This window comes from Vombatus ursinus, unplaced genomic scaffold (assembly GCF_900497805.2).
Source record: "Vombatus ursinus unplaced genomic scaffold, bare-nosed wombat genome assembly UNPS02014816.1, whole genome shotgun sequence".
NCBI classification, from domain to species: domain Eukaryota; kingdom Metazoa; phylum Chordata; class Mammalia; order Diprotodontia; family Vombatidae; genus Vombatus; species Vombatus ursinus.
In genome coordinates this window covers 18,874,346-18,888,150 of record NW_020954594.1, presented here as the reverse complement: position 1 = coordinate 18,888,150, position 13,805 = coordinate 18,874,346, and the positions used below count along the sequence as shown (strand labels likewise).

At 40.8% G+C, this 13,805-nt stretch overlaps 1 long non-coding RNA gene across 2 annotated transcripts; it reads left to right on the top strand.

The window, feature by feature from the left end:
* The first annotated feature begins 491 nt into the window (after positions 1–491).
* LOC114023007 lies at positions 492–13,779 on the top strand. Of its 2 annotated transcripts, XR_003566732.1 has the most exons (4): positions 492–730; positions 2,799–3,024; positions 5,635–5,714; positions 13,412–13,779. It is a non-coding gene; the product is annotated as an uncharacterized LOC114023007 (long non-coding RNA). The 2 variants fall into 2 exon arrangements; XR_003566731.1 differs by lacking the exon at positions 492–730 and having other exon boundaries at positions 1,292–3,024.
* Positions 13,780–13,805: the final 26 nt, after the last annotated feature.

Below are 13,805 nucleotides of genomic sequence, written 5' to 3'. Positions count from 1 at the left end.
GCTTGTGGACCTCATTAATGCCTTTTTTCACTGTTCTTATGGCTGACAAAAGTCAAGAGCTATTTGTTTTCACCTGAGAGGGTATCCAGTATACCTTCACCCTCCTTCCCTAAGGCTACCTGAACTCTTCCTTATACTTCCAAAGCCAGGTGGCCAGAAACCTGAAAGAGGTCTCACTTCCTGAAAGCACTTTCAGGACACTTTCGCTGTCCTGAAAGACATCCTGAAAGATGTCTACCACCACACTGATGACATTATTTTGGCTAGGCCAGAAGAGGCCACAGTGGCAAGATTCCTAAATCATATGGTGGTCTATATGAGGAACAAGAAGAGTGGGGAAATCAATCTTAAGAAAATCCAAGTTCCAACCTATTCATTCAAGTTCAATTCATTTCAGTAAACATTTATTAAGTGTTTATTATGTTCCAGGGACTGTGCTGAGTACTGGGGATATGAAGAAGAAAAAGAGAGACAGTCCCTGCCCTCAAGGAGCTTGCAATCTAATGAGAAAAAAACAATATACAACAGGAAACTACAAAGAGAAGACAGAAGGGATGCCTTGTGGAGAGTGAGGCATGATGTTCCATGAAAGAGTTGAAGCAAAGCAGAATTGTTGATGGGAAAATGGAATTCCCTGGAAGGTTCTGAAGCCCTCTATAAAGGAAGGCTTTGGGAAGACTTTAGCGATCTACCCTCCAGCCCTCCAAACAGAGGAGAAAGGCAATTGAGGGTAAGTTGAGGTAGTTTAAATGTTGAGCATAAAAACAAGTCAACCAGCATGGTGATGATGTTTTGGGGATGGATGAAGGGAACCCAGATGATCATAAACATAGCCCAGAACAAGCTATCAGCACATATTTCTTCACATTCTAAAAAGGAACACCAGAGTCATATTGAATTCTGGGTTTAGAGAATCCACATCCCTGCCTGAGTATCCTGTTCGCCCCCACTTATGAAGTCACCCACAATCTGACTTTTTCAAGTAGGACCTAGAACAGGCAATAGCTCTCGAAGACCTAAAGTGAGTCATCCAACACAATGTTCCCCTGAGCCCTTATGACCCTAGAGGGGTTCATATTTTTAATTTAATTTTTGTTTTAATTTTTAGGCAATTGGTGTTAAGTGACTTGCCCAGGGTCACACAGCTGGTAAGTGTCAAGTGTTTGGTCTAAGGCCGAATTTGAACTTAGGTCCTCTTGACTCCAGGGCTAGTGCTGTATCCACTGCACCACCTAGCCGCCTCAGTTTTTAATTTAATTTTTTATTAAGGTTCATATTTTTAGAAGTCTCTGGCCATAATAAGCAGACTGAATGGAATCTTTAGCAGGCATTTGACTGATTAAAAGACCATCAAACTTCTAAAGCCACAAGCTCCCCAAAGCATCCATTCTCTATCTCACATTTGAAAAGAAGTTTCTTATTCGTTACTGGACCCCAGTTGCTACTGAACAGATGATACAAAGTCATGCCATCCATTATCTTTCATCCAGAGTTGCTTATGAGTTGTGTGATGTGAGATTGTTCATCTAATAAGTTGACTAGAGCACAGAAAATCTCCATTGTTAAACATAAATTCAAGATCTCACCTGTCCAGCTTTCTTGGATGCTAGTGCCTTTCATGAACAGACTGCAACTCCGTCAGAGGCTAAGGTTTGCAATTTTCCAATCTTCCAATATCATGTAGGATATCCTACCTTATCTATTAATCCAGTGGTTGCCCCTGCTCCTGCAAGGACCTACCTCTTGAACAGCACTATTTTGCCTAGTTTGTCAATGACTTCAATTACTATGATAGGCAGAAGCAACTAAACTTTGACAGTCATTGATCTGGTAATGGAAACTACTTTGAGGGGTAGGAATCCTGTTCTCCCAGTGGTATGAGCTACAAGCCATGATCTGTGTGTGAGAGAGCCTTGAGGAATGAATCATATAAGATCTTCATCTACACTGGTGTCTGGAGAAAACAGGACTGGACTTTCAACTCTTCAAAGAAAACAATGGTCGATCTTCTCCAGCCCTTATCCCATCTTTAGTTCAGAGTTGCTCAGGTCTTGAAGTCCCTGCCTCCTCAGAAATCTCTATGCCCACTAGAAATAGCTCAGATCTACATGATTGGCAGTTTTTCTTTTTCCCCACAGCATTTTAAACGATGTGACCTCAATGGCAAAACTTATCTGTACTTAGAACTGTGCCCAACATATTAAGGCCATATGGTAATTGTCTGAGGCTAGATTTGAACTCAGGTCCAGTGCTCTATCCGCTGTGTCGCCTAGCTACCATGAATGCAGGTACATTATTAACTTTTTTTTCCTTCAGCACATTTTTATATATGCAAAAATTGTTGAATGGAAAACTAAAATTGGGATTGGCATTGCCTATAGGGTCATAGAGTAATGTAGAGCTGGAAGGAAATATCCAAAGTAATATAGTCCAATCCTTTCATTTTACAACAGAGGAAACTGAGGTCAAAAGCTAAGATATTTGACTGCTAACAGAACTAGAATGTTAACCCTTTTTCCTGTATCATGTTACCTATTTATAGCTCTGATCGTGTCACTATCCTGATCAAAGACCCTTTAATGGTTCACCATTGCAGGACAAAGTTTGAATTCCTAAGCCTGACATTTAAGGTATTCACTTTGTGCTTCCAATGGATATTTTTGCCTTATTTTGCAAAATAACAGTATTCTAAGAGTAGGCATTTTGTTCTAGGAATGCCTATGATCTTCCATTTGAGCCAAAATGGAATGCTGCATTCACCATTTCCCAAATATACCCTTGTTTTCCCTGTTTCTTAGCTCTTGGTGATCTTTACTACATCAATTTCCTGAGAAGCAAGGTTGTAAAATGGATAGAGACCTGGCCTCATAGACCACAAGACCTGGATACAAGTCTCATATCTGATTCCTATTAAATGTGTGATCCTAAGCAAGTCACTTAACTCTCTCATGGTTCTAGAAAATTTTCTTGGACTATATGTTCCAGCGAAGATGATGCCCTGTATTGCTGAATGGAATTTTCTTGGTCAGTATTTCTCTATATCAATACCTAAGCCAATTCTTATTCCAATTTTATTCCTCTATTCTCCAACTGTTGGATGTAAAGATTGTTTTCAATTCTTTTCTATAGAGCAGCTATGGATGTTTTTTGTACATGTAGGATCCTTTTCCTTTTTATTACAATTTTAGGATAGAACCTAGTAGCCACTTGAGGTTGGTGAGTTGGTGCTTACCAGAAACAGAAAGAAGTCACATGTCTCTCAATTTCTATTAAAATCATAACTGGAAAAAATGCTCTAAATCGCTCGCAATTACAGAAATGCAAGTTAAAGCAATTCTGGGATACCACCTCACACCCATCAGATTCACTAAGATGACAAGTAAAGGGAAATGACAAATGCTGGAGGGGATGTGGGAAAATAGCTGTATAGAAGGGAGTTGTTGTTATTTTTAACTGTTATTAGGATCATAGATTTAGAGCTGAAAGGGACCTTAGAGTTCATCCCATCTGATCCCCTTATTTTACCAGTGAGGAAACTAAGGCCCCCAAAAGTTAAGTGACTTGCCCAAGATGACATATGCAGTAAAGTGAATAAAATCAGTGCATAACTCATCCACCTCAAAGACTTGCAGTGGGGAATAATGACTTTATGATTATGTCTGTTGGGGGTGGTAAGTTATGCAGGCAAACCGGAAAGCTCTTTCCTAACAAAGGACAATTGCATTCTGGTTTGCAAAGTATTGCTCTTGGGGGAATTGTCAGAATCAGTAGTCATTCTGAGATAAGACCTGAGGGTAATGGCGAGAAATTCAATTTAATCCAACAAACATTTATTAAGTGTTATTATGTGTAGACTATGGTGCTTATGTGCTAGGGTAGATACAAAGATTTTTAAAATGATCATAAACTTGATGACCATAATAAAAAACAAATAACTAATAAACATATTAAATGAATAAAATCTTACATAAAACCCTTGATATTTAACAAAGTAGAAACAAATAAATAAGCACAAAATGTGTTCCTTTCTAAGTCTCTTGTCTGCCTTTGGCTTTGTTTTATTTTTTTAATATAGTTTTAGTCAATGTGTATACAGCACTGCTTTTGCTAACCTTTTGTGTTATTTGATGTAGTTCCTTATATTCTTCACATTTTTTAACAACATCACAATATTTCATCCATTAATGTGCCATAAATGATTTATCTGTTTTCTGATTGTTGGACTTAACGGTTTGTTTCCAATTTTTTGGGTTGCAAATAAAATAACTATGTCCCCAAATTGAGAGTGTGGTGTGATGGATAGAGAATTGGCCTGTTAATTAGGAAACCCTGGGTTCAAAGTGACTCCTGATGCCTATTGGCTGTTTGACCCCTAGGTAAATCACTTCTCAGAGTTCTACCACTGGTGTCAAACTAGTGGAACCTGGGCTGGTCTGGGCGTGCCCATTTCCTCCTTTAGGGGCTTTTGGAACATGTGCAGCTTGCCCAAAATGGAAACTTCTTCATCCCCTACTATGTGGTTCTGGATAACTTCCTTTGATTGGCTGCCTGGACCTTTAAAACTGGCCAGACTGAGTTGTTCAGTCCCTTTTGAACTGTTGCTCTTTTTAGCAACAATTCTGTGACATTATGAAATCAACTAGTGAGAGAGGAAGGATTTTCCATCCCTTGCTCCTCTCCCTCCCCTTTTTTTAAACTCTGTGATCTGAGAAATGGGCCTTGGGTGTGTTAGTTTTTATTCTGTGTTGCTCATCTTTAATTTAAGGTGCTGGAGGTGATCCTCATGGAACCTGAGTTTGAGTCACCATCACCTTGGAGCCAGGATTGCTGGCAGGGTGGCAGCTAGCCAGCACAGCATGGAAACCCTGAGAAGCCAGAGTGCCAAGGGCAGGGATAGGGAACCTGTGATCTTGAGGTCACATGTGGCCTTCTAGGTCCTCAAGTGCGTCCTTTTGACTGAGACCAAGTTTTAAAGAACAAATCCTTTTATTTAGGGGATTTGTTCTGTGAAGTTTGGATTCAGTCAAAGGGTCACACTTGAGGACCTAAAAGGCCACATGTAGCCTCGATGGAGTTTTGGATTTGGTACTGGGACTGTGCTCTATAGGAACCAAGCTAAGCTATGAACCTTATTTACTTTTTTCCTCCCCAGAGACTAGGATGGTAAAAGGGGGGTTGATAGAGTTATGCCTCCTACACATGAAAGGGTTGAGTAAGTTTGTATGTTTGTTTTATTATTTTTAAAGTAAATATTCCTTTGGAAAAGGTCCAATGTTATATATGGGGCTTTATCCATGATAAAATTGGGCCTTTCACTTTTATGTGGACCCCTAGAGAGATGCTGTGACTGGTATAACCTGGGAATGTTTGGACACATTCAGTTTGTGCAACATGAAGGCGACCTGAGAAGCCTATAGAACATGTCCAGATTGCCTACCATGGAAGCTTCTGTGTCTTCCATCTTGTGGTTGGGGGTAACCTTCTTTGGTGGTTTCCTGGAATATACTGAGCCCAAAATGAATACCATGAATTGAACCCATGAGAGGGAAAGGGCTTTCCTTCCCCTGTTCCCTCTCTTTTGCTCCAGCTCCAAAAAACCATTTATTTCTGTTCTGTGTTGTTTGTCCTTTTCAGTTTCGGGTGCCAGAGGTGATCTCCAAATGACCCAGGAATTCAAGCCATAACAATGAATAATCTTGGAGCCAGGATTGAAGGTGGGATGGGGGATGCCAACACCAGGCCTCACTAGAGAACCTAGAGGGCTGCAAGTGGACTCCAGGCCACAGGTTTCCCACCTCTGCCTTAAACCCAATTCACTCTGACTCTCATTGATTGGCCAACAATAGGTACCAGCTCAAAGTACCTCTTAGTGGTCACATTTGGGACAATGGCTCAGAGCAAATGTAAATAGTAATTGTTTCTGTTTTGGCCAGAAACCCTGAGGTTTTTCCCCTCCCAGAATGATTTTTTTTTTGTTAGATGAAAGTGGCCTTGGCTCTTTTCTTAACCACCCTTAATCACTGAATGGGAGCTGCCTCAGTCAAAGTGAAAACTCTGAAAGATCTTAGCTTAAAAAGGCCAAGGTCTCTCACTGCATCAGGGCCATCTCCTGTAATTCTGATCTATATTTTGCCACTGGACCCAGATGGCTTGGGAGAAGAAAGTGAGGCTGGTGACCTTGCACAGCCCATCCTCACTTAAATCCAATTCACTTCCTGATGTCATGGACCCCTCTGAGAATGAAGGATGAACAAGAACAAGGCACTGGGGATGCAAACAGCAAAGGGTTCCAAGAGGCAGAAGTGAGGAGGTAGATCTTTCCAGGTATGGGGGACAGCAAAGACATGAAGGCAGGAGATAGAATGGGCCCTGTGGAGAATAGCAAGCAGGCTGGTTAGGCTACAGTATAGAATGTGTAAGAGAGAGGGATATGTAATCTGCCTAGAAAGATAGCCTGGGGCTAAACTGGGGCAGCTAGGTGGCACAGGAGAGAGTGCCGGGCCTGGAATCAGGAAGACATCTCTCTGAGTTCAAATCTGGCTTGAGATACTAGCTCTATGACAATGGGCAAGTCACTTGCCTCAGTTTCTTCTTCATCTGTAAAATGAGTTGGAGAAGCAAATGGCAAACTATTCCAGTATCTTTGCCAAGAAAACCCCAAACACAGTCAGAACATGACTGAACTTCGAAACATCAAATTATAAAGGTACTCCAAATGTCAAAGGAGTTTATATCTTCTTCCAAAAGCAATAGGAAGTTTTTTAATCGGGGAGGTAAAAAGGTCAGGCCTATATGTTGGGAACATAAAATTTGGCAGCTATGTAGATGATAGACTGGAGAAAGGGAAAGACTGGAGGCAGAGGCACCAATTTTCTGGTACTAGTCCAGGAGAGAGGTTCTGAAGTTTGGAACTGAGGTGGTGGCTATGTGAGTAGAATGGATAAATGGTATAGATATCGGGAAGTAGAATAAACAAGATTTAGCAACTGATTAGATGGAAAGAAAGAGAGGGGAAGAGGCAAATATGACTCAAATTGAATACTTCCATGACTACAAGGATGGTGGTAATCACAACAAAGACACAACAGGAGAAAGGAAGGGTTTGGTAAGAAAGATAATGAGTTCTATTTTGGGTTTGTTGAATTTGAACGCCTGTAGCATATCTAGTTGGAAATGTTCAGTAGGCAGTAACTTTAGCAAGTAGTATTATGCCCATTAATCATAGAAATAAGCCAACCTATAGAAAGTAATCAAGACAATAAATTATACTGCGGAAAGAAAATCTTTTTCAGGCTTTGTCCTCAATAATGAGGCAAACTCAGGAAGAGAAAATTTAAAGGAGTTTATTGTAGCACCCAAGGCAAAAGCCCATTGTGTGTGGCCAGGCAATGATTTCAAAGTACCCTCTGCTTTTTATAGATAACTTTTATAATAAAAGCAAGACAATCCTGATAAGTACACATTTCTTAAAGAAGATAAGCTAGTGCCCCATCGTTGATTGACTACTATTCAAAGGGTAATCCCTACTAGCTACCTGACACATACAGAAAAGGACAAGAGGCTGGGAAACAATGGGGTCACTTGGACTGACTTAGCAGTAGTGACTGATTCTGCACAATACAATCAGGATAACAGGTAGATAGGAAAAAAATCAGCCAAAGAGAAGAAGCTAGTTAAGAAATCTGAAAGAGATGGAATTTTAGGTTCCCAAACTAAGGGTAGGTCAGATCCTAAGGGTGGATCCAATTTTTTTTTCTTCAGGAAATAAAAGCAAATATATTCTCCCCTGTCCCCTCCCCATAATGGGCGTCCAGGCTTGGACTTAAATCACAAAACAGGCCAGATGTATACTCTCATCATAGTTACTAAGCGAAACAGGTCCCTGCCATTTTCTTTTTATCTTTGGAAAAAAAAATGACAGATCAACCAATAGGCTACTGCAAAAATGTCAGATTGCCTAGCTGAGGGCCTTCAAGGGCAGAGGGTGAAGGTAACCCCTCTTTAACAGTGGATAGAGCTGCACTGGTTCGTTAGGTTGCCAGTGTCATTTACATAGTGTTGTGGTTTCAATCCACAATGCTAATGTTCTTTTAATGCAGATTTTATCTGTAAATTCTATTTATTGTGTTTGGTCATTAACATTAAATGGCTAATGTATTTATTCATTTTAGGAAATAGAAATGCATTCCATAGTCTGTCTGTCTGATTCTCTGATTTGCAGCCAAGAGCTCAATTACTTGAATAGAATAATGTTGCCCATTAACTTTTAGATTGATACTAGACTGCTCAGTTTGGAAAACATGTGGTCTTTCCTTTTGTGGGTGTCAGTTTCCTCTCAGACAACACTCTGGCTCTTATGGTTATAGTTACAAAGAAGAAAATTTAGGTTTGATGTGAGGAACAAACTACCTAACAATTAGACCTATTCTGTACTAGGTTGAGGTCATGGGTGTGCACAGAGCCTGGACTGAAAGGGGAAGGGCCAATAGTAATGCTCCTCCCACACCTTGCACTAGGTATGCATGCCTGGGATTGGGGTATCTTGAGAGGATGTAATGGGTTTCCCCCCATTGGAGATATTCAGGCAAAGCCTAGGTAATCACTTGTTAGTGTGTATTACAACAGAGATCCTTTTCTAGAAGAGGTCAGACTCTGGTCACTAAGGTCCAACTCTGAAATTCTGTAATTTTGCCCAAATGAGTCTAATAGTACTTGCACTACCCAGTTCAGTAGCTTGTTAGGGAATAGGAAAAGGGATAAGGACTGGACCTCTTGTTGCTGTTCATCCTTTGTTCTTGAAGAGGACCAATGACATCAGGAGAGTGATGTCTCAACTTGCAAATGAATTAGATTTTAGTGAGGCAGAGCTAAGCAAAGTCATCAGCCCCATGATTCCTCCATTGTCAATGGAGTCCAGTAGCAAGACATAAGTCAGGACAACTGAGGGTGGATGGCCCAGGATGCAGTGAGAGACCTTAGCCTTTTTAAGATAAGGTCTTTCCCAGGTCTTAGTTGATTTCTTTGGGATAGGAAAAGCCCAAAGTGACACACCAAATGACTCCCAAGGTGTCACACCTTCTCTGCAACTTTAGAGTCTAACAGAGTTGCCCAGTACAGAGATGACAAAAACACAGCTTCTCACTCCACCTCCATTCCCCAATACCTCCCTCCCCACCCCACTCCCAGATTAAAATGTAATTGGGAAATACTTAACAAAATAATGTTAATTTGTGGTTTTTTCTAAGTCAATATAAGGCTACAGAGATCTTTATGTATCAATTTAGCAGCAAAATGCAGCAAAATAAGTTTAGCTGAACACTGAGATGGTAAGTGACTTGACCAGAGCCAGGGAGGAAATTTGACCTCAGGTCTTCATGGTTTCAAGGCTAGCTTTCTGTCTACTAAGTCAGGCTGCCTCTCAGCAGGATTGTTTTAAGGCTCACATGAGATAATAGATGTGAAAGCCCTCTGGAATTGTAAAGTGTTATACAAAATGTGCCTACTATTTCCTTGACTGAAATGGAAATAACCACAAATAATTCCCTGCACTTTCTCTAATTACACGTCTTTTTTTTCCTATTCCTTTGCCACACTTATTTTTGGGATTTCATTTATATAGGGAACTTCCTCTAACCATGCAGGTCAGTGACTTCCCTTTTACTTAGAGTCTAAGAAAGTTGCCTAGGGAATTCAGAAGTGAAATGACTTGTCCAGGGATACACAGCCAGGATATTTCAGAGGCAGGACTTGACCAAGCTCCTAGGACAGTTATATACTATATCCTAGGATGTAGGAATCCACTACATCTCTATCCTACTAGGGCATCAATAAATATTGTTGGAAATAAGGCAACTGGCCAGGTACAGCTAGGTGGCACAATGGATGGAGTGCTGGGCTTGAAGTCAGGAAGGCTAATTTTCCTAAGTTCAAATCTGACCTTAGACACAAAAACTTCTGTGAACTGTTAAAATGGAGGAGACTGAAGGTCCAAAAAGGGGACCTGGAGTAAGCCAGAGTCTGACCACAAGTTCACAAAGATTATAACAGAACTTGTTGCCTGAGAAGAAGCTTGCAAGCTGGAGCAGTGAGACAAAATTCTCAGCTGCTCACAGGGGAATGGGGAAAGAATGAGGTTTTTATACAGATTTGGAATATTTATTACTATTTGAGGTATTCATGGCTAAGCAGGGGTTTAAGGGAGAAACACAACAGACCAGGAAGTAATAGAAGTGGGGCTCCATGGAGAAGACATCTGCAAACCCAACAACTCAGAAACCAAGATGTTTGCTGCTCTCTCTGAAGTAGTCAAGACTGGTTTCAACAGTTGCAGGCATCTCTAAGTTCAGCTAATGTTCACTCAAAAAGCATCACTGGTATGGCAAGCAGCCCTGGGCTTCAGAAATCCCTCTGGTTGGATAGTTGTGCTACTCCATTGTCTGGTTCTCCTGTGTAAAAGGGAAGCTCTAGCATATTGAATCAGTTAGTACAATCATTACGGAGCTCATGTCCATCATAGGTTCTGCTATATATTATCATGAGCAAGTCACTTATTTTTTCTAAAACTCAGTTCTTTCATTGATCTATATGATAAACATGTATTAAGTGCCTACCATGTGCCAAGCACTATACTAAGTCTTGGGGATACAAATAAGAAAAAAAGAAAAACAGCCCTTGCCCTCCAGGATCTTATAGTCTAACAGGGAATACATCACACAAAAGGAAGTTGAGAAAGACAGAGAGGAGTTCCAGAGGGAGGAAGATGATGGTCATTAGATAGTGAACTCCTTGGGCACAAGGGATGGTCTTTTGCTTCTTTCATTAACCCAAGTGCTTAGCACAGTGCCTGACGCTAAGCAGGTGCTTGTTGTTCAGTTGTTTCAGTCGTGTCTGATTGGGGTTTCCTTGGCACAAACACTAAAGTGGTTTGCCATTTCCTTTTCCACATGAGGAAACAGAGACAAACAGGGTTAACTGACTTGGCCAGGGTCACACAGCTAGTAAGTGTCTGAGGCCTGAGATGAGTGAGATCAGTGAGATGAGTCTTCCTGACTCCAGGACCAGAACTCTATCCACTGCACCACCTAGCTAATCTAGGAGGTGCTTAATAAATGTTATTGACTGCTTGATTGGTGAATTCAAAACCAAGGAAAGAGGCTGATGGCAAATGAAGAGATAACTAGCATTTTGAGCCCTCCAGAGAGGCAGAATGGGGGTACTGATGAGGTGTGAATAGTAAACATGAAGCAATCTCCGTCATGATAAATTTCCTGATGATGAGTTTATCTTGGTTGAGACATGAGGAAAATGAAGAGGGAGTCAAAAACCAAGCAGAGCAACTTGGGGCAAATGAAATAATCTGTAAAATAAAAAGATTGGGTGATATTACCTCTAAAATGTCTTCCAGCTCCGAATGCTATCTTATTGTTTAGTTGTGTTATTGCTTGCTGCCTGGGAGCTTGGTAGATTTTCCTCCTACTATAATTGATATCAAGCCAGTCTTCAAACCAGGAAGAACTGGGTACAAATCCTATTTGTGACATATACAGGCTGTGTGACCCTGAATAATTCACTTAGCTTCCCAATGCACTAGGCAGCTCTCCATGTTTATAAATTGCAGAGAAGCCACAAGTCTATTCTCTTTCCTTTTATAATCTAAAGCATGGGTGGGGAACTTGCCGGCTCTGTGGGTCCTCAAGTGTGGCCCTTTGACTGTATCCAAATGTTGTGGTTTTATGGTGTGTTGTGGCAGCTCTGTCTCAAAGAATTCAGAGTTAGACCACCTCTAATCCAAGTACAGGCATTTTTTGAGGATTGATGTATCTCAGAAGTGGATTAGGTTCTGGGAGGAACCAGCAACTTAGTAAGACCAGACTGGCAATTTTGTAGTATAAGGATGCTGATTACATAACAGAAATTATGAATATTGAAAAGGCGGGAAGGGTTTGTAAGGGATTAGGTAATGTGGTTGGGGTTCTAGCCTCAGTGGAACTGTTTATGTGATTTCCCACAATGCATGCAGAAAAACCTGTTGGGGGGGCCAGGTATGTATGATAATAATATTATAATAAGCCTCTCTACATCTTAAATTCACCTAAAGGACAACTTTGGCTATTACTGTGGAGGTGCCTACTTAGGGAAAGTTCCTTCTATTATTTTGGGGTCAGCATCCTGCTTGGGCATCTTGGTGGAGCCACTTTCTGATTGGCTGACTATTGTGGTCCTGTTTGAGACTAGATGAATGTGGTTGTGCTTGGGTGCATGGACACACCTGCTATTTCTGTGGGAAATATGAGGAATGGGTCTGGGGGCAGTGGCTAGCTAGAGGCAGTGGCTGGGGTCCTGTCACATGGACATGCCTGCTGTTTCTGTGAGAAATAGGAGTTCATGGACACACCTATTGTTCTGGTGAGGCAGCGAGGCATATATGAGGATGTTAGGATATTGAGTGAGGGGGGTGGGGCAGTGGCTAGGTAGGGGCAGTGGCTATATTGAGTCTGGGGGCAGTGGCTAGGTAGAGGCAGTGGGCCTGAGGTTCAATGAGGCCTCTGATTGAGTCTGGGGGCCTGTGATGTAGTTAAAGTCAGATTGTGTGGTCAAATCAGGGCATGCCTGCTGTTAAATGGTGCCCATAAGGAAGTTAGAATATCGGGGCTGGGGGTATCTTTATTAGGATTTCATCACAAACTTTACAGAACAAATCGTAATAAAAGGATTTGTTCTGTGAAGTTTGAATTCAGTCAAAGGGCTGCACTTGAGAACTAGGGGGCCACATGTGGCCTCAAGGCCGAAAGTTACCCGCCCCATTGATTCTCAAACTTTTTGATCTCATATGGAAACTATGCCTTTACACTGTTAAAGTTATTGAGAACCCCAAAGAGTTTTTGTTTATGTGGGTTATACCAACTGATATTTACTGTATCAGAAATTAAAATTGATAAAATTTGAAAATACTTATTCATTTAAAAATAACAATAATAAACACATTACATAACAAATTATACATTTTATGAAAAACAGCTATATTTCCAAAATGAAAAACATTTAGTAAAATGAATGACATTGTTTTACATGTATTTGCAAATTTCTTTAATGTCTGGCTTAATGTAAGACAGCTGAATTCTCATATCTGCTTCTGCATTCAATCTGTTGTGATAATGTTGTTTTGGTTGGAGGATATGAAGAAAATCTGGCTTCACAGAGATGTGTAGTTGAAAAAGTATTTTAACAGGCAAATAACATCTTAGTATTATTATGAAAATAGTTGTGAGCTCACAGACCCCTTGAAAGGATCTTAGGGACCTCCAGAGGTCCAAAGAACTGTTGCTTTAAAGGAAGAAGGGAGAAGTCTCTGGGAGAGAATCAAAGAAAAGTGTCCTTTTTCCAAATTCTTTCATCTTTTCTTTTCTCACAGGTCATTCTGCCAGGAAGTCCCACAATGCATACATGCAGCCCACAGGTCAGAATGCAAAAACTAATTCCTGCAATAAAATAGTTTTAGAATTGTGTGCAAAGTCAGCTGCTTGTGCTGAATCAATCTGGGTGATTCCATTTTTAAAACTTGGTCTAGACTTTGAGTTCAGGAAGATGGTAGTGGCAAGCTCCGTAATCCCATTTTCCTAGGAAACTTTAATGAGGGAGGAGCTGAGATGGCACTAATCTCATCTCTTCATAATGATGTGTACCAATCAAAATACTTTTTGCCCTTATATGGAAGCTGATTACTCCTGCCTAGAAAAAGCAGCTCACAATTTGAATAGACCCTGCCACACCCAACCTCCAGCTGCCTTGGTATGCTAAATAAAATA